The following is a 27,170-nucleotide window of genomic DNA, read 5'->3' on the forward strand; positions in this document are numbered from 1 at the left end:
CACCCTGGAGATGGTATCGCATGTTTAATACATCTCCCTAACAGGTAACCCTTTGTCATACAAACATAAAATGTCTGGATTGAAATTAAATGTACACAAAAGTTTTCAAAGTCATAATATGAAACCTATGAAAAGGACACAACATAAACAAAAAGGAAGACTGCAGTTTAAAAAATCCATTTTTTTATATTTTTTATGGTAATTTTTTTAAATTTTTTTTATCAAATTTAATGTTTTAACCAGTTAGGAAGAAGTTGAAAAATGAACTCTTGCCAACACATCAAGAGACTTTTGAAACTGGACCCCAGTATCCTGGAACTCGTTAACATCAGTGGTATGTTTCAGTAAGATAGCACTATAGGTGTAGTTCATCACTTTTTCACTATCACAATGAGACAAAAAAAACTAAAAACAAAGCCTTCCAAGATACACATTCAGCAGATGACAATGAAAGTGAGGAAAAAACCTAGTAGATGTTATACAATCTATGGGACATAGCCCAAACAATTAATACTTTTGAAAATTACTTTAATTAAAAAAGTTATTCGAGGGGCATTTTGTGTCCAATAATAGACACTCTCCAAATATTCTAATTTTACCAAGTTCTTTAAGACACATATTATTCTCAAAATCCCTTTTCCATTTTACTAGTACTCTTCTCAAAATGATGTAAAAATGCCCCTTCCCAGTTCATGAGATAAAGCCTTGCCAAGGCAGTAGTGTCAGACCCAGCCCAAGGACGGCTCAGATAATACATTACCCAGGATAACTGATACCCGGCGAGGGGACTTATCCATTCTTACAGTGCCTGTCATATCTACACAACTGTTCATAGTAACAAAGACAAGCACTCCACATCACCGCAGATTTATAAATAATCAGACAAAAACCCTCTAAACAAAGTCAATTTCCACTTGTAATAATTTATGTGTTCTCATAAGGTGTTTACTGAATACTTAATAGAGAAGGCAGATAGCACACCAGTCCAGGTAGGTACAGGTAAACAAGACTACCTGTATCACAAACAGATCAATAAAATCAATAAAGGAGAAAGTCTATTCCTAGTTAAGGTATCTCAGACTTCTCAAAGTCGACAGCGAAAATGGACACCTGGTTAGGGAATCGGTAACCTCTCAAGGTCGATGGAGAAAGTCTATTCCAAGTAAAGGTATCTCAGACTTCTCAAGGTCGACAGGGAAAAACGTGACCTGGTTAGGACATCGGTAACCTCTCAAGGTCGATGGTGAAAGTCTATTCCAAGTAAAGGTATCTCAGACTTCTCAAAGTCGACAGGGAAATTGGACACCTGGTTAGGGGATCGGTAACCTCTCAAGGTCGATGGTGAAAGTCTATTCCAAGTAAAGGTATCTCAGACTTCTCAAAGTCGACAGCGAAAATGGACACCTGGTTAGGACATCGGTAACCTCTCAAGGTCGATGGTGAAAGTCTATTCCAAGTAAAGGTATCTCAGACTTCTCAAGGTCGACAGGGAAAAACGTGACCTGGTTAGGGCATCGGTAAACCTCTCAAGGTCGATGGAGAAAGTCTACTCCTTAAGTTTCGGTAAGGTATCCCAAGGTCAACAGGGAAAATCAACATCTGGTTAGGGTATCAGCAACTTCTCAAGGTCGATGGGTAAAGTCCCCCCAAAATCAGTGTCAAGGTCAAATGGGAGAATCAACACTTAGCTAGGGTTGACAGCAAGCTCTCAAGGGTAATGGAAAAACTCTTCTTCTAATTAAGGTATCTTCCAATATCAGTGATTTCTCAAGGTCATAAGAGAAAATTAACTGCACCTTAGATTTTAAAAGGTCACAGAATTCACAAGGTCGTCAAAGAATGTACAATTTGTTCAATAATTGTGGAAAAGTTTTAAAACCGACGATTATGTGTCACATGTTTACTACAAACTTCCTGAAAGACTAGTTTGAACAATTTCGATCATGATGACTGACAATTACTATTTCCTGAAAGACTAATAGAATTTTGAAATATCAATCAAGTCTATAAATCTTAGACTCATATCAGTATGTGGAACAGAAGTAAAAAAGTAAATAATTAATTAAATGATTGGTGTCTAGTAGTAGCTGGTGGCTACACATTATACCCACCCTAACACATATGGTAAAGTTACTTTACTGAGTATGCCACTCCAACTATAGCACTTAAAATAACAAATACTGACTTTATAAAAGACCTGTTAATCCAAACTTTAAATACAAACACTGCCAGACAACTGGTAATTTAGTCAAAATCAATCCAAAATAAATAAATACATATACATAACATCAACACATATCAATATCAGAACTCCTGAATATTCATGAAACAGAGAAATATTATTTGATCTACTGTACAGACAACACACACTTTAAAATTTTTTATCAAAACATGATCAAGTATCTAATGTCAAATGTGAATTTGACTGCCAATATTGAACCATTAAGATGCCTTGTAAAGTTGCCTGCAGGAACAACTGAATACATAACGGCAAAGAAATGTAGAGCAAAAGCTATGTCAGGGTCTTATATCACACACACAAGGTGTAGTATACAGTGGAAATAGTATCAAAAATCATGTAAGTCTAAAATTATTATTAAAATTGAATCTAATTAAACCAAAATAAACAAAAATGTTTTTAAATAACCCATTACACTTACTGTGTCATCGGAACAAGACTCATGGTGTTGATTTTGTCCTCCAGATAAAATCTAACTACACTACCACTATAAACGTAGTCCTGTCTGGTTTATATATTACAGTACTTGTTACCCACTACATCCCTGAAGTCCAGACGAACAACTGTCTCAGAAATGAAATAGAAAGCAGACTGCACCAAAAAAAAGGTCTTTTCTATCAAGCATGTGATGCAGGCAATAAATTATTTACATAAACAAAACATTATTGGATGTAAACAGGCCAAACAGATAAAATATATGTATTTCTACACCAAAAATTATTGTTATACTATAATATATTATAGCTATTTCCGTAGTCCAACAACTATGTCATTTTTGACAATTACCTAGCCCAACAACGATGTCATTTTTGACATGATAGATCTGTATCATGGGAATTACTGATACTTCTGCTTTTATTTATTCCAGTGTAGACTTCTGTATTTACAGGTAATGTGATATACACTCGATTTCGTGATAATGTTTGTGATATGATCGATATTAATTTATTGATATCAATTACTGAATTAGCACAATAATTTATACCTTTGTCATGTACATGTCAGATAGATATCAATAAACAATATATCCCATCCTGATGTCTATTGCTGTGGTGACAAGATTACACTGTACGTCGCCCTAGAACTATTCAGGCAGTTAAGTAATATTGATTTTACTCGCCACAATGTTTGATTAACCGTAATTTTAGCATGAAAGCTTGTTTGCTGGATTCTAAAATAAATAGATGGATGTCACAGTGCATAAGTTAGGTCAAACTATGATGAAATATAAATCTTACATTTAGTTCATAAAAATATGAAAATTAATTGTGTGTTTTGATATTGATGAAATAATATAATTCACTCTTGGCTCACACTAACTTTCCAGTTTGCATAGCAAAAGTTGCGAAAGTTATTTTTTTCTCTTTAGCAAATAAGAATTTCATTTAGCAAATGGTGCATTCACAGCATTCCATAATGAATAAACATTAAATTACTTAGGAACATCAAATAATGGTTTTTTTATGCATCAAGTGAAAAGTACACACATACAAAAGATCCTGACCATTCATTAAACCATACTCCTTTGTGCGTATTGTTACTTTACATCCCTCCAACATTAAAATATATATGGCAGAGTAACTGATTAATTTATCAACTGTTTTAGACTTGCTATGAAAGTTATGAGACTGAAAAAAACTGTTTGAAGCTTGTGTCCGCGTAATTGGATATCAGGTGTGTGAAGAAATACTTAAGCATTTTTTGCGAATTAGGATGAATTTATTTTAGCAATTAGCTAGATTGATTCATTAATAACGAAAATATGAATGGGTAGCGTGAGCCCAGTCACTATTTCCTTTTTGAACATGCAGTCACTATAAAGTCACATACAGTCAAACCTGTCTTAGTGACCACCTCTGTTTAAAGACCAGCTGCTTAATAAGACCATTTCTTTGGGACCCAAATGGTCAATTCCAACACATTTGATTCTGGTGGTTTTAACCTCCTGACTTAGAGGTGGAGAGCTATACTGGTAATATATGTTGGAATACCTAAATCACTCTGCCATCTCAAAAATGAACAGGAAAATAAAAACTAGCATGATGTTATTGAACAGTATTGATACCAATAAGAAAATACAGAGCATTTTAAATGTTCCTGTTTTACTGATAACAGCGGTAACAAAGATTATGAATAACGTCAGCTCTTTATGAATAATGATCTACGTCTGGTGAAGCAAAAATGCATACACTTTGGTCAAGCAAGTTTAATACAGGACTTGAGAAACATTTTAAACTACTGGATCAAACACATTTATGAGCTTAGTTTTTCATATATTCCAATGTACAGTGTACATGTACAAGATGTAATTCTGAATATATGTTATTCTATCAAATCTTGAAATCATATCAATATTAGATTTATTGGAATCATAAATTAGGTGATAAATGACATCACCCATGTGATAATATTAATGTGAATATTATTATTGTATTATTTGTGTATAGTCTATAGCGCTAATGATAAATAATACAAATGTACATATACCAGTCATGCAGTTAATAATTGCAAAAATGCATTTTATTAAGGTTATGTCATATGGAAATAATGGTTTACACGTATGATCATAAAAACAAAAACTTTCCATTCAATGTGAATGGGGTTTAAACAGTGTTTAATCGATTTTTAAAACTGTCAAGATATGTTATGTATTCCATTTCAAATCATTTAAGTAGATTAATCTCTGGATGTTCGAGTCTAAATGAAAACTTGAGACGTTATCACAGCGCCATATGTGTGTATTGAGTTGTTCTATAGCTTACAATACACATCTACTCAGACAGCAGCCTGAAGCAAATTTAATTAACAAATTGTATTGTTGCTAGATCGTGTTTAGTCAACAACCACAATCGTCAAAAAGCACCGATTCACTTCACAAAAAATGGATACCAAGGTTACAGTACAGTTTCTCTACCTTTATAATCTCAAATGAACCACAAGTGAAGATGGATCTAATTTATATAGCACTAGGTACCATACTCTCACAACAGATCGGATCAAAGAAAATGTCGGACACCAACAGATTTGATCTTACCCTGTGTGAACGTGACTCATGTTGCTGTGTTATTCCGAGTCAACCGACGTCTTTCAGAAGAATGGACAGTCCTTAGTTTGGTAAACTCCTTGGTATGTGTTCTTTCAGTCCGCCATCACTGCAGAATTCAGCACTAATATTTAAATATGTATGTAACAGGAGCAACCAAAACAACATTTATTCAACAATCTCGTCGCCGGGGAAGGTCAACGTGATCAAACACACGAACCTATCGTTCGGAAGTGGGGGCACGTTTAGTATGATTACCCAACATTAAATCTAGAGAGTAATTGTTCGGGGTCGTCGAGCAAGTGCGCGCTGTATTTTAATTTTAAAGCCGAAGACGGAGACAGCGTCAATTATTCCGGAAAATTGTCAGAAATAAATGGTTTATTAGGAAAGCAGAAACACATAATTAAAATTATCTTTAACCAAAGAAAACCGGCCCTTAGCATGAGGAAAGTGACCAGGTTGAATGTACTGCGCAAAAAATTTTTCCTTTTTTATTGACTTATTTAAATTAACGAGGATTCATTAAAAAGAAAAAAAATTATTGCCTAAAAACCATTTTTCCCCAATTCTTCAAATATAAAAACAAAAATAAACATAATGTATTATAATACCCTGCAAAGTACATATATAAAAAAGATGAAATGTTTCCCAAAATCAAGAAACAAAAATTAATTAATTTATTTAGAAAGTTTGGGAAAATTTGGGAGGGGAAAAATACCTCGGTTTTTATTTCTTTTAGTTATTTACAGTGTTATACTATCTAACTTCGGCTAATACCTTTGTAAACTAAAATGTTATAATTTTGTTATAGTCCCTTATCGAAAATTTCATATCATAAAATTTGTTAATTACCAAGAAATTCGGCAACTTGTATCTACATCGGAAATAGTGAAATATTGAGATTTAACAAAAATAGAGTGTGTTATTGACTTAAACATGTGGGGGTTTTTCAGTAACATATTAAAGGATTTGTGCAGCCAAATATTTTTTTTATATAATACGTCAGGATATTGCTTTAGATGAATGAAAAATCAAGTCCCAACCAAGGATTTGTCTCATATACGTCCTTGTCCCAACCAACGAATCGTCTAGCTTTTAGCGCTATCGGTAAGCATAGTAATATATATGTATACAGCATATATACGTATACGTTAGATCTACAATATGAGTTTTTCGAATAAATGGTTATTCAAGCTTTATGATGTAGATATTTTCAGTTTCAAAACATTCCATCTACACCATTTCAAATATTAAAACAAGCATTTATCGAACTTTAGATTAGATAATCAGTCCAATTTGATAGCGATATCAAAATGATAATCGGCTCGGTCTGGACTGAGATTTAGATAGCATACATAGTATAAAAATCTGTGTAATAAAAACAGTATAATGTAACACTATATTTTTAAGAGTAAAATTACAAAAAATAAGCATGAATATATCTAGAATGCGTGTTTTTATTTCAAACTTCTGTCATAACGATGCAAACACGGCACAGTTTTTTTAATTGAAATAAAATGTGAACGGTTGTCAGTTATGCTATATTGTAGTAACGGTACCGAACTTAAACCGAAAAATAATATATATATCTATATCGTTGCCTTTGAAACTTTATTCATAACGTTAACTAAAAAGCAGAAATACATTAATGATATTTCTGATACATGTTTTTAAATTACAGTATAAGTGTAAAAATCGTTATTTCAAAATTGTACTAAATCCTTAAAATAGCCTATTCATTGTCGATCCTTTTGTATATCATACCGAGATTTAAATGGTGTGATATATACATGCTTAGTGTGATATTTAAATAAGTATATTTAGTGTGGTAATACTGTAACACTTCTTGTATGACTATACATGTAGATTCAAAACAGTGAAAATACATGCTTAGAATTCTTACTAATACCTTAGAAATTACGGAAGATTGCTATACGCTACGATTCCGTTATTACAGTACTTGACAGGAATATTTTTTAAGGTTAAATCTTTAGTTGAAATAGTTCTTAGAACCATTTTCGTTTCTGAATAAGTCAACTTCCATTATTGTTTTACCTGTGTACGACATATATATATATATGTGTGTGTGTGTGTGTGTGTGTGTGTGTGTGTGTGTGTGTGTGTGTGTGTGTGTGTGTGTGTGTGTGTGTGTGTGTGTGTGTGTGTGTGTGTGTGTGTAATATATATTCATAAATCTTCATTTTAAAAATGAATGTGACAATAAAAAAACCTAGAGCACAGATGTACGGGATTTCCCTAATTCAAATCACGATCCAATTAACGGATGTCCTAACCTGATTGACAGTAAGACAATACCCAATACCAAATACCCGATATAGTCCACCGAATAGCAAATTGCCCGCGGCCAGGTACATGTAATTACAGGTGAGTTTGATGAATATCTCAATTTGAATTTATTCGGTTAGCAACACAAAACACAATGTTTGTAATGATCAATTATCGGTGTGAACGTACGTCAAGCATCATAGCCTCGATGCTTTAATCAAGCATTTCTTTACTTGTTACGTAAAAAATAATTTTACAGTTAACTTTGCTACACAATGTATCAAAGCAGGATTTATAATGAGTTTTATTCTCATATACGTCACTTCGATCAAAGATACGGACAAAGGAAAATATCAAATTAAAGTTCATTCGTTGCTGATAACTTCTCGACAAAAAAAATCCAAAAACTTTTGTTTCTGTGCGATTTTTCCTTTCATACATTCATCACGAAGATACCTGCATTAAGAGCATTAATTAACGAGTGTTTGAAACATCGAATTTCACTCTTTTAGTTATTACAGTCTCGAGCCAAAGTTATTGTCGATTACATTCACTCAAAGTAATCATTAAAAAACTCATGATCGCCTTTTTTCTGTGACGTCCGAATGTTAAGTGATAGCACATCAACCTCTTGTCTCGCATAGGTTTGAATTATCTAGATACAAATGGTCATTTCTGCTTCAGGATTGGAGTCAGCGGCTGCTGGTGTTCTAAGACCAAACGTGATTCAAACCTTGAGGTCGTAGTGGTCTTATTGATTGTTTTACTAGCATAATATCAATCATACTGAACCTAAATACCATTCATTACGGCACAATTATACATTGTCCCGTTAAATCTAACTATAATATATATATATCTTTCGCAATATACTTTTAGTTATTTGGTGGCATCTCAACTAGCAACAATCTATACTCTTTACCTTTTTGGCTTTTGACTTCATAGGTGGAATTATTCCCACAATAGTATTTATAATTCTTCTCTATTAAATACATTGTTTATAGGATTTTATACTGAAAAACAATTTTTAGTATGTTTTGTATCTATATATGTATAGGCTTTATAAGAGGTGAACACTATCATTTGCATCAATTCAATGCGCTTCTCATGAGTGACTGTCATTTTAACTCAGAGTCAAGGGCTTTCTTTAGCTGCTTTTGGGAGTCAAGTTTGTCCTGGTCAAACTTCTTCATGTTGAGTCAAGTCGCTTCATCATGATTCGCTTCGATTCAGAGTCCAAGGGTCTTCTCAGCAACTTACAGAAGTCAAGTTTGCTCCGAAATTTAGCCACCAGGCTTGTCTGCTTCTCTTTCCTACTGAGATCAAGCAGTTCTTGTATGTCGTTCTGCTTCTCTTTTCCTACAGAGTCAAGCAGTATTTTGTATATTGTTAGTTGTGAGTGAGTAGCCCCTGTTACGCCAAAGATTTGTTTTATGGTTTACTGATAACCATTTCAATCCATCAATAAACAGTCAACATCCTTTCCTGTTTTGAGTTATGTATAAAATGATAATTTAATGTGTAAGATTAAATTTTGGTTTATACATAACGTTTGTTTAGCTCTTTCATCTACAATATACAATCTTTTAAGTTTGTGTGCATGTATCAATGCATGTATTTCTTTTTATATTTAGTTTTTGTACGTTCGGTATGAAGAGCGATCAGTTTTTGTTTTGATTTTTTTTATATGCTAATGAGTCTAGAGTATTTCATCCTCGATATTCCAGGCTTCCGATCACTTACGATCTCTACACCCCTGGACTATCTCATAGTAAAACTGGAGGCAACAGAATAGAACAGGTAATTTAGTCATTTGATGTACATCAAAAAGAGCGTATAACGGTACACTGTGGTTGACTATGTGGCTTTGATATTAGTCATCGCTCTCTCTGTAGTCTTCAAAGGAAATCTTTGCTGGCCTGTGATTGGTCAAATGTTTTCGGCTGAACTGCTTCAATTTCACTATGAGATAGTCCAGGGGTGTAGAGATCGCTAGTGATCGGAAGCCCTGGAGTATCGAGGATGAGAGTATTTATGTTGACCAATCAGCAGTAGGCTCTAGAGGGGGATGTGAGTATTGGATGACGTCATTCAGATTTTTGCCTCCAGCTCTTGTGGTCAGTCTGATCTATCGTCGTTACCCACACTCCGTCCCCAGCTACACCTGTTGTTTATATTTGTTCTAGTATATTATTTTGTTTGTCTTACGTTAATCTGTATATATGTTGCTTTTAATCTTGTGTTAATTGCTATAATTGTTCTTTTCAGTTTAATTGGGCTACTCACTTACTGATTAGGTATACTCATTACTAGGCTTAAGGCTTTAAATTCTCGGGGAATTTTCCCTCAATAGAATTTTTATTTTCTTATATATACTTGTTTATATGATTTATACTGAAAAACAAATTTTAGTTTGTTTTGTATATATATGTAGCTTTATAAGGGGTCAAACTACTCCTGCACAAGTCAAAGCGCTTCTCATGAGTGACTGTCATTTTAACTCAGAGTCAAGGGCTTTCTTTAGCTGCTTTTGGGAGTCAAGTTTGTCCTGGTCAAACTTCTTCATGTTGAGTCAAGTCGACTTCTCATGATTCGCTTCGATTCAGAGTCAAGGGTCTTCTCAGCAACTTACAGAAGTCAAGTTTGCTCCGAAATTTAGCCACCAGCTACTAAATTCTTTAGGCTTGTCTGCTTCTCTTTCCTACTGAGTCAAGCAGTTCTTGTATGTCGTTCTACTTCTCTTTTCCTACAGAGTCAAGCAGTATTTTGTATATTGTTAGTTGTGAGTGAGTAGCCCCATCCTCGATACTCCAGGGCTTCCGATCACTTACGATCTCTACACCCCTGGACTATATCTCATAGTAAAACTTGAACAGGTATTTAGTCATTTGATGCACATCAAAAGAGCGTATAACGGTACACTGTGGTCGACTGTGTGGCTTTGATATTAGTCATCGCTCTCTCTGTAGTCTTCAAAGGAAATCTTTGCTGGCCTGTGATTGGTCAAATGTTTTTGGCTGAACTGCCTTCAATTTCACTATGAGATAGTCCAGGGGTGTAGAGATCGCTAGTGATCGGAAGCCCTGGAGTATCGAGGATGGAGTAGCCCCTGTAACGCCAAAGATTTGTTTTATGGTTTCTGATAACCATTCAATCCATCAATAAACAGTCAACATCCTTTCCTGTTTTGAGTTATGTATAAAACATCAGTTATAGTACAGCTATAAGCCACGGACTATTATGACGTCACACGGTTTAGAGCTAGAAAATATGCATAATCGGGCCCGGGTGGTCAGAAAAATTTGACCTCGATATCGACGGCTTACAGGTTATTCCGGTTCGCGCGCGACACGGAGAGGTTTCTACACGTGCTAATAAAGCCATTTCCAGCATAAACTGAAATTATCATTTTTGTCTGCACAAATCCTTTAATATTATACATATGATAAATATCTTATAGACCATTCTTTGCATAGCACATCAAATGCATTGGAAACAACGAGTAAAAGGCAACCAATATCACATGGGATCTGAAGGTCCATAATTATATAAAATGTAACTAATTCTCAGATCCCTGTGAGTCTGTGACCAATATTGCTGCAAACTTTCGTGAGATTTATATATTTTCGCTGCATGTGCTGCAGATTTCGATATTTCCGGCGTAATGTAACTTGACGCGACGACCGCTATCTTTTTACCATTATTGAGTTATAAAAATATATCATTATCGTAACAAAAAATAAATTCTTGAGTATTTCAGTGTATGTATGGGTATATTACTTCACCTCATAAAACATAGCAAATCCTGAATGTTTAAAAGATGTTAAATCAAACAAACTGAATAATAACATACACATGTAGCAAGTGAATAAGGTCAACAGGCTGAGCAACCAGGTTCTCTGGAGCAAGCAAAATAGTTGTAAAAAAGAAGTTTTTTTTGTGAAAATGGACAAACAACTTGAAAATTCAATAGGTTATAACAGAAACATACACATATGCATATACATATATGTTTGTAGTTATGCAAATAATGTAGACACAAAAAAAAACAGTATCAAATGTAATGTTGATATTTACAATTATCTACAACTTTTCAGTATACTAATCAGAGGAAAAAAAAATATTTTCATATTTTTTTGTCGTCAAAAAACATTTCCTCAAAATTTTTGTTACTTGCGACTTTTTTCTGTAAATAAATCCCCAAAAACACCACATACTCCTTTATATGGGAACCAAGACAATCTATGTTGGAATAACTTTAGGTAAAAACAATAACAATAACTCAAAATGTTGATTGATGAATTAGAAACTGTGTTTTTTTTTTCTTCTTCATTTTATCCGTTATCCCAGAATGTTTCTGGTTATCCGGAATCGATTCCCCTCTCTCCGAGTCACAATTTACAATCTTCTCCCGATTAGAAACATGGCGTCTACCGGTGTGCCGAAGTCCTCTCCCGAGCGATCAAATCAGGACGATAGCTTGTCGAAGATTTACCTGGGTGGCTTATAATGTTACTCAAATTTTGGGGTTTGTTGCTTTGTTTTAATATGTTTGTTAACTATGCTATTTAGTGTCATGCTGGTATCATTCAACCATATTTGAGCAGATAATTTTGCAAAATAAGAATTAGTTGTTTGTCAAGTTACAGCCTGCTAATAAACTGAACAAGCACAGAGAAAACTACTTAATAGCAAGCACAGAGAAATGTTGATGTGTGACAATGTCTAATGCTAAAATAGGAAGTGCAAACACGTGATCATTAATACATTATAAAATATATAATTAAGATTCAAATAATTAGTATCAAAGTTATTTTCTTTAAGTTTCAATTATTTACTTTCTTCCTATATATTACAGATGGAGTGCTATCCTGTTGGCGTTGGGTAACCACTGGGTGACGAACCAGAGTATAACAGGAGTTTACCAGGACGTGGCACCCCTGCTCAACATCTTCCAGACAGCAGCTATTCTCGAGGTTCACATCATTGTCTATATTGTGTACTCGCGTTGTTAAAAACGTGGTATTTGTAACAAGGCCTGTCCCAATAGTAAAAACTCTGCATGCAATATGGTGAACTTTGGTATATAAGGAAGATATAAGATAGCTTTCTCACCTCAGTAGATGATTAATTAATTGTACATCGTGATACAGTCGCCTTCTAGCTTCGCGCTAGGAGGGAATTTCCTTTAGCTCAGGTTGGAAGAACGATGGACCAGTAAGTCCGGGGTTGCCGGTTTGAATCCCAGCTGGTGGCACACTACTCTCACCTGTTACATTTGGTGCCTTAGGCCACTCCGAGCGAAAGCTGTATGAGATGAGTGAGAGGCTTCGTTGGAGATAGAACCTGGGTTTGTGTGTGTTCGGGGAGAACACATTTGAAAGGGGAGAGCAGTAGAGCAGGTTTTAATTGTACTCAGCGATACGGTCGCCTCCTAGCTTCACGCTAGGGGGAATTTCCCTTTTGCTCTGTCGGTAGAGTGGTGTACCCGTTAGTTCAGGGTTGCGGGGTCATGCCCGGCTGGCGGCACACTTCTCTAGCCCTGTTACAAAAGAATAAAGACAAAATTTCTTAATGAAATCCACTGAACTATTAATTGGAAAATACTAAACACCAAATAAATGACATGGAAATATTGGAGATTTAACTTTAAAGATCTGGCATGCATTATTTTTATTGTGGAATACAGTTGTCTTATCTTTATTTTTGTAGATATTCCATTGTGCTTTTGGCCTTGTACGTTCAAATGTTGTCTTGACAGCATTCCAAGTGTTTTCACGTGTTTTCCTCACATGGGGAATAGCCTACAGTGTTCCAGAGGTAAGTACCTAAATTAACTGTTAACTCATTAAGGCATTATGTGTAATTATGTAATAAATAAACTATAAACTTGGTTTGATTTTACCTTGCCTAACATCCTATAAACACCTAAGATTATGATTAAGGATAGTCTCGATATGGAGTTTGACTGTAGGGAACTGTGGGATATTTGTGTTGTGTCTCCTTGAGATATTGGAACTCTGGTCAAACCAAACACAATAAACAGCAGCATTGGTTGGCTAATCCTCACACTGATCTGGTGGTGTACATGTCTTTATTGTACCTTTATATGGATCTTTCATGACATGCAGCTATTCATGTCATTCTTACTTTTAATAAATTATATAGTTGTAATAGCTCTAACAGCATAACTTTAATTATTGCACAGATGAATACATATATGGCAGACGTATAATTCATACAAACATGGCAGAGTTACACAACGCATGGCAAACGTCATACACAACACATGAGACTTCACACCACACATGGCAGACTTCACACACAACACATGACTCACACAACACATGGCAGACTTCACACAACACATGGCAGACTTCACACAACACACATGACAGACTTCCAACAACACATGGCAGACTTCACAAACACATGGAGACTTAAAAACATGGCAGACTTCACAAAAACACAGCTCAGACTTCACACAACACATGGCAGACTTCACACACACATGGCAGACTTCTACAACACACATGACTTCACACAACGACATGGGAGTCAGCGACAACACATGGCAGACTACACACAACACAAGGCAAGATTTCACAACATCACTTCACACAACACATGACTACACCAACACATCAGACACACAACACATGGCAGACTTCACACAACACATGGCAGACATCACACAACACATGGCAGACTTCACACAACACATGGCAGACTTCACACAACACATGGCAGACTTCACACAACACATGGAGACTCCACACAACACATGGCAGATTCACACAACACAATGGCATGACTTCACACAACACATGTCAGACTTCACACAACACATGGCAGACTTACACAACACATGGCAGACTTCACACAACACATGGCAGACTTCACACACAACACTAGGCAGACTTCACACACAACACACTTCACAAACAACAGACAGACTTCACACAACACATGGCAGACTTCACACACAACACATGAGACTTCACACAAAACATGGCAGACTTCACACAACACATGGCAGACTTCACAAAACACATGGCAGACTACACACAACACGATCACAAACGGACTTCAGACAATGGCACACTTCAACAACACATGGGAGACTTCACACAAACACATGGCAAGACACACACAACACATGGCAGACTTCACACAACACACACTTCACGGCACACATTGCATACTACAACAACACATGGCAGACTTCACAATAACACAATGGCAGATTAACACAACACATGGCAGACTTACACACAACACATGACTTACATCAACACACAACACACATGGCAGACTTCACACAACACATGGCAGACTTCACACAACACATGTCAGACTTCACACAACACATGGCAATGACATACACAACAATGGCAGACTTCACACAACACATAGACTTACACACAACACATGGCAAGACTCCACACACAACATACAGACTACAACACAATGGCAGACTTCACCACAACACATTCACACAACACTTCACAGCAACAAACATGGCAGACTTCACATAACACATGGCAGACTTCACACACAACACATGGCAGACTTCACACAACACATGGCAGACTTCACACAACACAACGGCAGACATCACACACAACACATGCAGACTTCACACAAACACATGTCAGGACTTCACACAACACCTGTCAGGACGTTCACACAACACACATGGCAGGACTTCACACAACACATGGCAGACTTCAATGGGCATTGACAACACACATGGCAGACTCACACAACACACACAAACACATGGCAGACTTCACACAACACATTGCAGACTTCACACAACACATGACCTACACACAACACATTGCAAGACTTACACACAATGGCACATGCATGCAGACTTCACACAACACATGGCCAGACTTCACACACAACACATGGCAGACTTTCACACAACACCACAAAACTTCACACACAACACATGGCAGACTTCACACATGCACACACATAACACAACAGCAGACTTCACAACAACACCAGACTTTCGACACAACACATGGCAGACTTCACACACAACACATGGCAGACTTCCACACAACACATGACTACAACAACAACACATGGCAGACTACAGAGTACACACAACACATGGCAGACTTACACATCACACAACACATGGCAGACTTCACACAACACATGGCAGACTTCACACTACGAACACATGGCAGACTTGGCACACAACACATGAACATCACACTGGCATACTTCACACAACACATGGCAGACTTACCCAACACATGGCAGACTTCACACAACACATGGCAGACTTCACACAACACATGCGAGACTTCCACACACAACACATGGCAGACTTCACACACACAACACATGGCAGACTTCACACAGACATCACACAAACACATGGCAGACTTCACACAACACATCAGCAGACTTCACACAACACACGGCAGACTTCACACACAACACATGTCAGACCTTCAAACAACACACATGCAGACTTCACACACAACACATGGCAGACTTACACAACACATGGCCACTTACACACACTTCACACACATGGCAGACTTCACACAACACATGTCCACACACAACACATGGGCAGACTTCACACAACACATGGCAAGACTTCACACAACACATCAGGACTTCACACAACACCACGGCAGACTTCACACACAACACATGGCAAGACTTCCACACAACACACAGACTTCACACAACACATGGCAGACTTCACACACAACACATGGCAGACTTACAACACACACATGGCAGACTTCACACACAACACATGGCAGACTTCACACAACACATGGCAGACTTCACACAACACATGACAGACTTCACACAACACACGACAGACTTCACACAACACATGGATACTGTGGAGTGCATGATATACACATAGAGATACACCACCATAAACATCAAAATATTGTAAATACAGCCACTGTAATAATCACCTACACTGTTGAGCTGGTAAGGGTGTATATTATGATATTAACTAAAATTTCTGTTATCTTTCTAGTCTTATAAAGGATTATTTAGATCATCAGTTATTGCTCTAGAATAGAACTCTACACGAAATGTTCTTCAAATTACCTATTCTAGTATGCGGGAAAAAAAACCCCAAAAACAGATGAGCTCTCTCATACAAGTCACGTTACAAGAAGTGTGTCAAAGATTTCATATTTTAGACATAGAGAAAATTGTATTGAAGGGAACATTAATTTTATTCATTATTATAAGTTCATATATCTCCATATTTGTCATTTCCCAAATCTTAACTTCATATTGCACTTTTGTCATATACCAGGAGTACCTCCATGACACGTCCTGGCCTTGACCTGTAAGTGACAATTGTTTCGTATTTCTAGGTACAGACGACTATTGGCGTGTTCATGTTTATCTTGGCGTGGGACCATCACAGAAATTGTACGATATTCGTTCTACTTCTCGTGCCTAGTAGGGGGATGGTCCCTTATCCTTTACAATGGTGCAGGTAAGAACAGGTTTCCTTTTAGTCTCTAGGATCATATAGGATTTTATTTTTGATAGATGTAAGTGAATTGTGTCTTTCGATAGTGTGTAGACCTTAAGTTAATGAGTTTAAATCTCCATTAGGCTGATCCACCCCACGGACCTCAATTGATATATATAGCAGGCAAGGTAAGGGGAAAAATCAGCTCATCCTGCAATGAGAAGGTGAAAACAAAGTCCTGTTGAACCGTCCTTTGTACTTTTAATTACGTTTTCAAAACTAAATAACAAAACAAACTTTCGGTTTATTAAATCTATTCGGGATTAACATGATATATTTTGTAAAGGGATGATAACAACCTTAATTACTTAATCATCCACTCCTGACTCTTACTGAATAAATCAACTGATAACATGATATTTTGTAAGGGAGGTAACAATCCGTTTCATACTTAATCAATCAGCCCTAACCTTACTATAACTATAACATATATTTGGTCAAGGGAGAGTACCAATCCTTAAATTACTTAATCATTACTCTGGACCAAACTAATAACTATAACATCATATTAGTAAGGAGGTAATAACCTTATTACTAATCATTACTCTGACCACACTATAAACTCATAACATATAATATGTAAGGGGAGGTAACAACCTTAATACTTAATCATTACGTCTGACCCTACACAATAACTATAAACATATATTTGGTAAGGAGAGGTAACAACCTTATTACTTAATCATTACTCTGACCTACATATAAACTATACACAGATATTTGTAAGGGAGGTAACAACCTTATACTTAATCAACACTCTGACCATACGTAACCATAACATATATTTTGTAAGGAGGTAACAACTTTAATTACTTAATCAATACCCTCTGACCAAACACTATAACTATAACAGGAAATATGTTAAGGGAGGTAACAATCTTAATACTAAGCCAGTTATTCTGAACCAATTACTAAATACTATAAACATATAATTTGGTAAGGGAGGTAAACAAACCTTTATTACTTTAATCCATCACTCTGACCATAACTATAACATAATAAACATAATATTTGGTAAGGGAGGTAACAAGTAACTTAATAACTTTATCATCACTCTGACCATAACTGTAAACTATAAAACATAGATTTGTAAGTGGAGGTAACAACTTTATGACATAATCATGCACACTCTGACCTACACTATAACTATAAACTATATATTTGTAAGGAGGTTAACAAACCTTATTACTTTAATCATCACTCTGACATTACTATAACTAACACATAATTTTGTAAAGGGAGGTTAACAACCTTAATACTTAATCATTACTCTGACCAACACATACTATCAACATATATTTGGTGTAAGCGAGGTAACAATCTTATTACTTAATCATTATCTGACCATACTAGTAACCAAAACATATAATTTGTAAGGTAGGTAAAAATCCTTATTACATAATCATTATTCCTGACCATACTATATACCTATAACATATATTTGTTTGTAAAGGAGTTAACAACCTTATTACTTAATCATCATTCTGACCTTACTATAACTATAACATATAATTGTAAGGGAAAAAAAAGGGGGTAACAACCTTATCTACTTAATCATTCACTCAGACCTTACTATAGACCAAAACATATATTTGTAAGGGAGGTAACAACCTCTTTACTACTTAATCATTACTCTGAACCTTCACTATATACCATAACATATATTTAGTAAGGAGGTACAACTTATTTACAATCTTGCAGACCTGTACTAAACTTTAACATATATTTCTAAGGGAGGTAACAACCTATTACTTAATCAAGTCACTCTGACCATACTATAACTATAACAATATTTGTAAGAGGAGGTAACAACCTTATTACTTAATCATCACTCCTGACCATAACTATATACCATATCAATATTTGTAAGGGAGGTAACAAATCTTATTACTTAATCATTACTCTGACCATACTATAACCATAACATATATTTGTAAGGGAGGTAACAACCTTATTACTTAATCATCACTCTGGACCATACTATAACCATAACATATATTTTTGTAAGGGAGGTAACAATCGTATTACTTAATCCATCACTCTGAACCTTGACTAAAACTATAACATTATAATTTGTAAGGGAGGTAACGAATCTTATAACTTAATCATTACTCTGACCGTATACATAACCATAAACATAAATTTTGTAAGGGAGGTAACAACTTATTTACTTAATCATCAGCTCTGACCATACTATAACTATAACATAATAATTGTAAGGGAGGTAACAATCTTTATGACATAATCATTACTCTGACCTTACTATAACAATAACATAACTATAACATATATTTGTAAAGGAGAGGTAACATACATATATTTGTAAAGGGAGGAAACATTAAATTACTTAATCATCACTCTGACCATACTATAACTAATAACATAATATTTGTAAGGGAGGTAACAACGTTAATTACTTAATCATCACTCTGACCATACTATAACCATAACATATATTTGTAAGGGAGGTAACAACCTTATTACTTAATCATTACTCTGACCATACTATAACTATAACATATATTTGTAAGGGAGGTAACAACCTTATTACTTAATCATCACTCTGACCATACTATAACAATAACATATTATTTGTAAGGGAGGTAACAACTTTATTACTTAATCATCACTCTGACCACTAAAACCATAAACATTATGTTTGTAATGGGAGGTAACAACTTATTACGTAATCATCACTCTGACCACACCTATAACTATAACATATATTTTGTAGAGGGAGGTAACAACTTTATTACTTTAATCCTCACTCTGACCATCACTATAACCAATAACATATATTTGTAAGGGAGGTAACAACTTTATTACATATTTGGTAGAGGGATCATCACTCTGGACCACACTGATAACTATATAACAGATATTTGTAAGGGAGGTAACAACTTTATTACTTAATCATCACACCTGACCACACTATAACTATAACTTTATTACTTGATCATTTACCAGCACTATAAGTAACAAGGGAGGGAACAACATTCTTATTACTAATCATAATTCTGAACAACTATAACTATAACATATATTTGGAAAGGTAACAACCTTATACTTGTAACTCTGTCCTTACTATACACTATAACATATACTTTATTACATATTACGATACTCATCACTCTGACCATACTGTAACCGATAACATATATTTGTAAGGGAGGTAACAACCCTTATTACTTAATCATCACTCTGACCATACTATAACCATAACATATATTTGTAAGGGAGGTAACAACCTTATTACTTAATCATTACTCTGACCTTACTATAACTAATAACATATATTTGTAAGGGAGTAACAATCTTTTTTTTAAAAAACTTAACATCACCTAAACCTATTAAACTTAATCAATAACAATCTATACTTAACCATACTCGACCGTTACTATAACTTATAACATATATTTGTAAGGGAGTAACAACCCTTATTACTTAATCATTATATTGTGTAAGATGAGGTAACAACCTTATTACTATTCATCAAAACCATACTAAAAACATATATTTGTCTAAGGGAGGTAAACAACCCTATTACTTAATTCATCAACTCTGACCTTACAATAACTATAACATATATTTGTGAAGTTGGAGGTAACAATCCTTAAATTAATGCATCACTCTGACCCATGACTATAACTAAAAACATATATTTTGTAAGGGAGGTATCGAACTATAACTATAATCAATGTACTCTGACCTAACTATAAACTATAAATAACCATAATGTGTAATGGAGAGTAACAACCTTATTACTTAATCATCACTCTGACCATCACTATAACTATAACAGTATATTTGTAAGGGAGGTAAACGATTACTTAATTACTTAATCATTACTCTAAGGGAGGTAACAACCTTATTACTTAAATCATCATACAGACCTTACAATAACAAATATATATTTGTAAGGGAGGTAACAACCTTATTACTTAATCATCAACTCTGAACCTTACTATAACATTAACATAATATTTGATAAAGTAGGTAACAACTTTATTACTTAAGCATTAACTCTTACCATAACTATAACCATAACATATGATATGGGAGGTGAACAACCCTTATTACTTAATCCATCACTCAGACCATCAACTATAACTATAACATATATTTGAAAGGGATAACAACTGTATTACTTAATATACACTGTAAGGGAGGTAACAAATATATTTGTTATTACTTAAATTAAACGATCAATCTAGACCAGTACTATAAAACTATAACATATATTTGTAATGGAGGTACCGAACTTATTACTTAATCATTACTCTAACCACACTATAACTATAACATATATTTGTAAGGGAGGTAACAACCTTATTACTTAATCATTACTCTGACCATACTATAACCATAACATATATTTGTAAGGGAGGTAACAACCTTATTACTTAATCATTACTCTGACCATACTATAACCATAACATATATTTGTAAGGGAGGTAACAACCTTATTATTATTACTTAATCATCACTCTGTACCACTACTATAACAAATAACATATTATTTGTAAGAGGAGGTAACAACCTTATTACTTAATCATCACTCTGACCATACTGATAACCATAACATATATTTGTAAGGGAGGAACAACCTTATTACTTAATCATCACTCTGACCATAACTATATAACCAATAACATGATATTTGTAAGGGAGGTAACAACCTTAATTACTTAATCATTACACTCTAAACCATACTATAACTGATAACATATATTTGTAAGGAGGTAACAACCTTATTTACTTAATCATCACTCAGACCATACTATAACCAGTAATTATAAATTTGTAAAGGGAGTTAACTAACCTTATTACTTACTCATTCACTCTGACCATACTATAACTATAACATATATTTGTAAAGGAGGTAACAACCTTATTACTTAAATCAGTTCACTCTATAACCTTACTATAACCGATAGACATAAATTTGTTAAGTGAGGTAACCAACTTTATTACTTAATCATCACTCCCGTGACCCATGACTAGTAACCATCAACATATAATTGTTAAGGGGAGGTAACAATCTTATTACTTAATCAACACTCACTCAACCATACTATAACTATAACATAATAATTGTAAGGGAGGTAACAACCCCTTAAAACATTTTACTTAATCATCACCTCTGACCTTAACAAGAACCATAACATATAGTTGTGAAGGGATAGTAACAGACTTTAATTACTTAAATCATTACACACTGACTACATACTATAACATAACATTATATTTGTAAGGTAGGTAACAACTTCATTACTTAAGTCATCACTCTGACCATACTGTAACCATAACATAATATTGTATAAGGGAGGTAACAACCTATATTACTTAATCATTACTCTGACCTTACTATAACTATAACATCATATTTGTAAGGGAGGTAACAATGCTTATTACTTTTAATCATCACTCTAACCACACTATAACTATAACCAACTAATTGTAGGGGGGGTAACCAACTTTATTACTTAATCATCACACTGACCATTACTGAAACCATTAACATATCATTTGTAAAGGGAGGTAACAAACCTTATTACTTAATCATTTACTCTATACCTACACAAGTAACCATAACATATATTTGTAAGGGAAGGTAACAACCTTATTACTTAATCATAACTCTAAAACCTTACTAGTAACTAACATATATTTGTAAGGGTAGGTACAACCTTATTACTTAATCATCACTCTAAACCTACTATAACATATATTTGTAAGGGAGGTAACAACATTATTACTTAATCTGGACCATCACTATAACAAATATGTAAGGGAGTTAACAACCTTACTATAACTCACCTTAACATATATAAATTTGTAAGGGAGGTAACAACCTTAATACATAATCATCACTCTAACCATACTATAACATAACATATATTTGTAAGGGAGGTAACAACTTTATTACATAAATCATCACGTCCTAACCATACTATAGACCATAACATATAAATTTGGGTTTAAGGGATGGTAACAACTTATTACTTAATCAAATCACTCCTGACCATACTATAACCATAACAACTTATATACTCAAAGATCCTTTGTAATTTTAATCTTTATTTCTCTACAACATTTAAGGACCTTGTTTAATTTGATGGTACAGAATACTGGTGGTCATGAACTTTTCACTATCTATTCAAGCTTACATACATGTTTGAAAACCCAGATAACTTGAAGCTAAACATTGTCCAGCCAAACATCAGTTTTGTTATATGTAAACAATGTTATTAACAAGGTTGTTTAAACCTTTCATAAAGTATATCAAAGAAAAGTTTCTGATAAATATCCAGATTAAACCTGTATTTTATACACTTATACTGTTATGAAAATCCTATCATCGACATGGTTGAACTTTAACATTGTTCCTTCTGATTTACAGGTACACATTCTTCCTAGTGCTATACCCAATAGGTGTATCGGTAAGTGATGTCTCAATTATGATATCAGTGTAGCAAAGACTATAAATAGGTGTCAAAATACTGTTGTGAAAGGATTTATCCTAGATTTCCCCTCATCTTGGACAACATTTTTTATAAGATTTAAATGTAAATCAACTATCAACAGATTTCCATCTGAAAACATTAATATTCACAGATTTAGAAATTATAATTCATGTCGAATATGAATTATGTTGATATCATTTTGCGAAAATAAATTTTATTTTGAAAATTTTACTTGGATTGTGAAATTCGCCAAAGCGAATTGCACGCAAAAGAAAGTTGGTTTACAGTAAGGCAATACCAGGATTAACTTCAAATGAATATATAAATGTAGCTGTAAACTGTATATGATGTCAAGCAGCAGTGAAATGATTACAAGCAAAGTAAGTTGTAACGACTATTGATACACAGGTAGAGTAATGACCTATGCTTTACTTACAGGGAGAATTACTCACGATCTACGCCAGTCTGCCCGTACGTCAAGGAGAGACAACTCTACTCTATACCGCTACCTAACGTGGCCAAAATGTCCTTTAACTACTATTACTTCCTCCTGGGTGCTATGTTAACCTATATTCCAGGTAAGTACTAGTTTTCCTCACCTTAATGAGGTGTAGTAGGAGCTGAGAAATAAAAGCTTCGAACCCAATACCCCTTCTTACACTAGTCGGAGAGCTCTACCAATACGGGGGTTTTGAGATCCCAAAACGACGTGGGTTAAGTACTATTTACCGTCGATTAGTCCCACCTTCGGGTGCTTATGACGTCACAAAAATCATGTCAAATGATGACGATAATCACCGGATGATGGCACAAATCGACGATAAATTGTACTTACCCATGTGTTTTGGGATCTGGAAACCCTCGTATTGAGCTATCTGGTTTTCCCACTTAAACTCATACACCCCTGAAGACACATCTGGACTGATCTTCTTGGATAACTAGAACAGTCCATAATGAAATTACAGGGGTGAAGAGGTTAACGAGGTGTAGTAGGAGCAGAAAAATGCACGACCAGACCGAGATTTGTACTTGGAACCCTTCTGAAACTAGCCGGAGAGTTTTACCAATTTAGCTACCTAGTCGCTGGCGATAGACCCAATCCAGAACCATTACGGAGGTGAAACAGAATGAGAAACACTAAGATAGGTTTTGCCTGATATCTAATCCCTATTGATACTTAACATCTTTTTTGTCAGTAAAATATTTGGAAATTGAAACAGTAGTAAAATTGGAGGCAACAGAACAGAACAGGTAATTTAGTCCTTTGATGTACACCAAAAGAGCCTTATAACAGTCCCACTGTGGTTGACTGTAGTTTTAAAGTTCCCTTGAGCTGCCTTCAGTTCAACTATGAGATAGTCCCAGGGGTGTAGAGATTGTAAGTGATCGGAACCCCTGGAGTATCGAGGATGGAGACCTTTGATGGTGATTCATTGGCAACCAAGTAGTGGTTTTTCTCAGGGTACTCTGACTTTCTCCCGCTTAATAAGTCTGACACATCTTTAAATTATCCTGTTTTTAATAGAAGTTAAACGAAAAAGCCAAAGGTTAGTTGAGAGATGTATTACAAATGTAAGCGTTTTGGCTTGCCTTGGGTTTTAGAAATCAGTCTATGGAACCCACCTTTGTGGCATCGTGGTATTGTTTTCACAGCGTCATGCAATATTTTAGGCATAAAACTCATGCCATGTCATGTGTCTTGTACTTTGTGAAATAGTGTGTTTTGTTTTCTGTTTCAGTATTTCCACAACTTTTCATGCACATGGTGAACCAGCGAAAAAAAAGTCATCGGAGGGGCCAGTAAAAAGAAAGAATAAATTGAATGGAGATCTCCAGTACCAGGGATACCTGGTGTGGAAAACAATCATTGTATAATATACGGGCCGTACATGACATGCGAATGACTTTATCATCAGTGTGAAATCTGTAGTGCTTGTTAATCAGATAAGAATGTTGTCATTGTGTTGTAATGTTGATGATGACCCTTATCATTAATTGTGTGATGTAAATGAAGTACATGCTCAATATCTTTTCTTTGTTACACACTTGTAAATACATGTAGTGCCATGTCCAACACAGTGATGCTGTTAATATACTAGTTTTCACTCAATCTAGTTTCTATGGCTTATCTGATTTTGAGAAGGTTAGTAAAGTCGATTAATTCACTAATAAATCATTTTATAATATAAACGATATACTGGTACAGAAATGGATTTAGTGAAGTCAATATTAAGCATAAAATGTTTGGTAAAAAAAAGACGTACACACACATGTATATACAGCCCCAGTATACATATAATGTGTGATGTTCCTGTACAAAAGGCCCACTACTTTGTCAGAACTTGTAAAACATTTTTATCACCTAATGAAAGGGTTTACATTTGTAATGAAACTATTACAAAGGCTTTCATACACTAGCAAAATCTGTAAATGTCATTTTATGGAACACCTTTTGATGATTAATATCACTATCAGATTTAGTGCCGTGTGCCGATAGCGTCTTTATCCACCTTTATAAGTCTATATAATAGATTTACACCAGAACACTCAACAGCCAGTGTCTAATAAAATAATGTTCTAAATTAATCACCATATTTATATGTCATCAATTTTTTTATGGAAATCATGTATCCTTTGAATTCCTGTCATACATTTTTCTATTATGATTTAAGTTCTTTTGAAGATGTGATATTGACATGTTAAAATAATATCACCTGATTTGAGAGAACAACTTTACGTTTTCTTAATGAAATACATAAAGTTAAATATAAATTATTCTTTGTTATTTTTAACCAATCATCTGTCTGCTTTAAAACCTTCCGTCTGTACCCCTGGTAGCCATCTGCTTTTAAAACCTTCTGTCTGTAACCCTGGTAACCACAATGTGGTGCTTGGCTTAAGAATCTATTTAGCTGATTCTATGTTCAGCCTTTAGGAGGCAGTGATTGAAATTCATATCAAGACTCGGTCACATTGATGTTCATGTAGATTCAGGAAAATAGCAATGGATAATTACAAAGGAATCAATGTAACACCTGGAATTGGAAGACGATATTTGTTCTTAAAAGCAAGTAATTCTGAAAATCCATCAGTAAAATTATATTTGAACAGCTGTTTTATTTTACGCAAGGTCAAAATGTTTTTAACTAATTGTAGTAATAATGTAAAATTTGTGGCGCTATTTTAATTTCTGCATTGGCTTTCAGGTTTATATCATAACAATTTGCCAATATTTTTGCAGATTAAAATTTTGCCATAATAGCAATATCCCTCCAAATCAAGGAAAATTTCATCCCCATGTAAAACAACCGACTATGGTATTATATACCGATCAAGAGTTAGAATAACAGAAAAGTCAACACACTATGTAAAGAAATCGCCCAATATAGTTATTCTGTTTTATTAGCAATTTACATAGATAAGATGGGTGTACTGGCAGTATTTCTACTGTATAACAATCAACAGTCTACCACTCGTTATATCACACCGAGATACAACGCCCGACACATCAGTCCACGCCCACCCCAACTACACTGGGACGAGCGGCCGACTACACCGACTGGGCGACATCAGGCTGGGGCGACGGGA

At 34.8% G+C, this 27,170-nt stretch overlaps 1 protein-coding gene and 1 pseudogene across 1 annotated transcript in view; one reads left to right on the forward strand and one right to left on the reverse strand.

Moving 5' to 3' along the window:
* LOC138309539 (transmembrane 9 superfamily member 1-like) overlaps nucleotides 1–27,170 on the reverse strand; it is a 48,796-nt gene that overhangs the window by 10,363 nt on the left and 11,263 nt on the right. The gene's annotated exons all lie outside the window — the stretch shown is intronic.
* LOC138309538 (very-long-chain (3R)-3-hydroxyacyl-CoA dehydratase 2-like) lies at nucleotides 11,995–25,572 on the forward strand (annotated as a pseudogene).

Source organism: Argopecten irradians, chromosome 15 (genome assembly GCF_041381155.1).
Source record: "Argopecten irradians isolate NY chromosome 15, Ai_NY, whole genome shotgun sequence".
Taxonomy (NCBI): domain Eukaryota; kingdom Metazoa; phylum Mollusca; class Bivalvia; order Pectinida; family Pectinidae; genus Argopecten; species Argopecten irradians.